Genomic DNA, 4386 nt, shown 5'->3' on the forward strand with positions numbered 1-4386 from the left:
CCCCAGGGGTAAAATTTTAAATACATTTTTAAGATAATGCTATGGTCCAAAAGATTTGCCTGTGGAGCTCAGAGAAGAATTTTAGCTTTAGAGTTATTTTTAAAAGATTTTATTTTTTTTGACAGAGAGAGAGATCACAAGTAGGCAGAGAGGCAGGCAGAGGAAGAGGGGGAAGCAGGCTACCCGCTGAGCAGAGAGCCCAATGTGGGGCTCGATCCCAGGACCTTGAGATCATGACCTGAGCTGAAGGCAGAGGCTTAACCCACTGAGGCACCAAGGCACCCCTAGAGTTATTTTTATTTTATTGATTTCCTGTACTTTCCTTTCTTGGATTTTCATACCTCAAGTCTGTCTTTTTTTTCTTTTTTTAAAAGATTTTATTTATTTATTTATTTATTTATTTATTTATTTATTTGACAGAGAGTGATCACAAGCAGGCAGGCAGAGAGAGAGAGAGGAGGAAGCAGGCTTCCTGCTGGGCAGAGAGCCCGATTGGGGGCTAGATCCCAGAACCCTGGGATCACGACCTGAGCTGAAGGCAGAGGCTTTAACCCACTGAGCCACCCAGGCGCTCCTCAAGTCTGTTTTCTTTTAATATTTTTTGGTTTCAGTATTGCCAGTAGATAGTTATTTCTGTCCTCTTCCCTCTTTACTCTGGAACTACAGGCCTTGAGCAGGGCATGCCTAGCATACATGTTCCCTCTCCCTACCCCCAAATCTGAGCCTTTCATCTTTAATCGATTAATTTATTTATTTTGTTTTTATTCTTTTTAAAATTATTATTATGTTCATTATTAGCCAACATATAGTACATCTTTAGTTTTTGATGTAGTGTTCAACGATTGAATATTGCTTTCTTTGCAGCATAGAGATCCATTGGGAAAAGTTAGTTAAGATAACAGATGTTTTTCTTGGTTAGTGATTTCATGTACCAGAATGGTTTTTCTTTTCTTCTTCTTTTTTTTAATGAGAAGAACTTTATTTTTATTTATTTATTTATTTATTTTTAAATTAATTATTTTCAGCATAACAGTATTCATTGTTTTTGCACCACACCCAGTGCTCCATGCAATCCATGCCCTCCATAATACCCACCACCTGGTACCCCGACCTCCCACCCCCCCCCCTCAAAACCCTCAGATTGTTTTTCAGAGTCCATAGTCTCTCATGGTTCACCTCCCCTTCCAATTTCCATCAACTCCCTTCTCTTCTCCATCTCCCCTTGTCTTCCATGCTATTTGTTATGCTCCACAAATAAGTGAAACCATATGATAATTGACTCTCTCTGTTTGACTTATTTCACTCAGCATAATCTCTTCCAGTTCCGTCCATTGCTACAAAAGCTGGGTATTCATCATTTCTGATGGAGGCATAATACTCCATAGTGTATATGGGACCACGTCTTCCTTATCCATTTGTCCGTTGAAGGGCATCTTGGTTCTTTCCACAGTTTGGTTACCATGGCATGGTCCTTTAGCATGGTAAATGGTTTTGCACCCCCTCACTTTATTTTTTTTCCCTTTTTTAAAAAATTTCTTCTCAGCGTAACAGTATTCATTGTTTTTGCACCACACCCAGTGCTCCATGCAATCTGTGCCCTCTCCAATACCCACCACCTGGCTCCCCCAACCTCCTACCCGCCGCCCCTTCAAACCCCTCAGATTGTTTTTCAGAGTCCATAGTCTCTCATGGTTCACTTCCCCTTCCGATTTCCCCCAACTCCCTTCTCCTCTCTAACTCCTCTTGTCCTCCATGCTATTTGTTATGCTCTACAAATAAGTGAAACCATATGATAACCGATTCTCTCTGCTTGACTTATTTCACTCAGCATAATCTCTTCCAGTATAGGGATAGAGGGAACATTCCTGAACTCATAAAATCTATCTATGAAAGACCCACAGCAAATATTTATTTTTTTATTATGTTAGTCACCATACAGTATGTCATTAGATTTTTTTTTTGATCTTGTTTATTTATTTGAAAGAGAGAGAATAAGAGAGTGAGCATCAGAGGGGGAAGGTCAGAGGGAGAAGCAGACTCCCCGCCAAGCAGGGAACCCAATGTGGGACTCAATCCTGGGACTCCAGGATCATGACCCAAGCCAAAGGCAGTCGCCTAACCAACTGAGCCACCCAGGTGTCCACATCATTAGTTTTTGATGTAGTGTTCCTTGATTCATTGTTTATGCATCACACCCAGTGCTCCATGCAATACATGCTCTTCCTGATACCCACCACCAGTCTTAACCCATTCCCCCATCCCTCCCCTGCCCTCTAAAAACCTCTTTTTTTCTCAGAGTCCACAGCCTCTCATGGTTCATCGCACCCTCTGATTTTACCCCCCTTCACTTTTCCCTTCCTTCTCCTAATGTCCTCCTTGTTATTCATTATATTCCACAAATAAGTGAAACCATGTGATAATTGACTTTCTCTGCTTGACTTCTATTCACTCAGCATAATCTTTTCCAGTCCCATCCATGTTGATGCAAAAGTTGGATATTCATTCTTTCTGATGGCTGAGTAATATTCCATTGTATATATGGACACATCTTTTCCCCAAAGATACAGTGTTGTGAAAAGAAGGGCCATCTGTACCCCAGCGTTCATCACAGCAATGTCCACAACAGCCAAACTGTGGAAAGAGCCAAGACACGCTTCAACAGATAAATGGATAAAGATGTTGAAAGGGTTTTCTTTGAGAGTTGACTTCATATTTGCCAAGAAAAAAGGTAGTCTGATTGAACCAATACTTCCTCCTTCCTTCCCTCCCTCCCTCCTACCCTCCCGTTAACATTTTATTCATTTGAGTGAGAGAGGGACAGAGGGAGAGGAAGAAGAAACAGACTCTCTGCTGAGCAGGGAGCCCATGGCGGAGCTCGATCCCAGGATCCTGGGATCATGACCTGAGTCAAAGGCAGATACTTAACCAATTGAGCCACCCAGGCGCCCCAAACCAATTTATTTGACTGAAAGTTTTCTGAATTGCTTTGACCTAGATATTTTTACTTCCAAACATGGAAAAACAAGAGATAAAAGTTTTCTATGTAGTAATTACAGATTCTGCATCAGCAGAGGATCAGTTTTCATGTTAACATAATGGTCTGTAACATTATTAGGTTTTGAAAGACATTCAGTTTTCAGAAGTTCTGGTAATGAGACAATGCAGTTTTCTGAATTTCATAAGAGCACATTATTCTGATTTTAGTTTCATTTTGCATAAATTCTAAAGTAGATTCAATGACAGTTATTCTGATGGAAATTGTTAATGCTTTAATTCCCAAGAAATGGTTTTGGACATGGGAAGCAATACTCCCATGTCCTCATATTTTAATTATTATCCCATGTATTAAAATGATCTGTAGGCACCTTTTCTCCTTCAAATCTTTACATTCAACTTATAGAACTTATTTCTTAGAATTACAAAAACATTTTTTATCTTTGCTTAAGGCTTTTAACATTCATTGACTAAATCTGCCTAAAATTTTAATACCACTTGTATGTTCAACAAAACTGCAAACACCTGGGGCGCCTGGGTGGCTCAGTGGGTTAGGCCTCTGCCTTTGGCTCAGGTCATGATCTCAGGGTCCTGGGATCGAGCCCCACATCGGGCTGTCTGCTCAGCGGGGAACCTGCTTCCTCCCCTCTCTCTGCCTGCATCTCTGCCTACTTGTGATCTCTGCCTGTCAAATAAATAAATAAAATCTTTAAAAAAAAAAAAACTGCAAACACCTGACAAGGTAGACTTATAAATTTGACAAACAGATAGTAGTTAATGCTTATAAATCTAATCAGGCATACATTTAGTAGAACAAATTTTGTTAAGCATTTTTAAACATCTTTAAAAATAGCCTAAACAAAGAGCACGATGATTATAGAATTTGTTAATCCATCTAAATAAACAGTTTACACAATATCATCAAATACAGAATTGAATAATTTCAACAGTTTCTCTGTACTTATTTTTATGTAGTTTTAAAAATCCTTTTGTGTTTCATTGGCTATCAGTCTGTTTTCAACTTGTGAAAAATAATTTTGCTAAAAATAAAATATATTAGAAAAAAGTTGGTATAGAATTCAGGTGCTATTGGTTTTCTTGTTGAGGGCACAGTAGGTTCTACAAAGTTTGAGAGAAAACTTAAAAAATTTCTAAACTATCATACATCCATCATTTATAGTAAAATTAACCTGAGTAGGTATGCACAGTAATTAAAAAAAAAAAAAAAGACCTGATTTTCAGATCTTAAGAGGTACATAGACATTCACATTAAAGGGAGAATGAAATAATATCTTGCTCTTCTGGAAAATTCCTCTTGTGGGGATCTTGTTGACCCTTATATTTTAAAATTTGGGAAAAGCTTTCCCATTGACTGGTGAAGCCTTGTCGTCC

This window comes from Mustela nivalis (assembly GCF_964662115.1).
Source record: "Mustela nivalis genome assembly, chromosome: 2".
NCBI lineage: Eukaryota > Metazoa > Chordata > Mammalia > Carnivora > Mustelidae > Mustela > Mustela nivalis.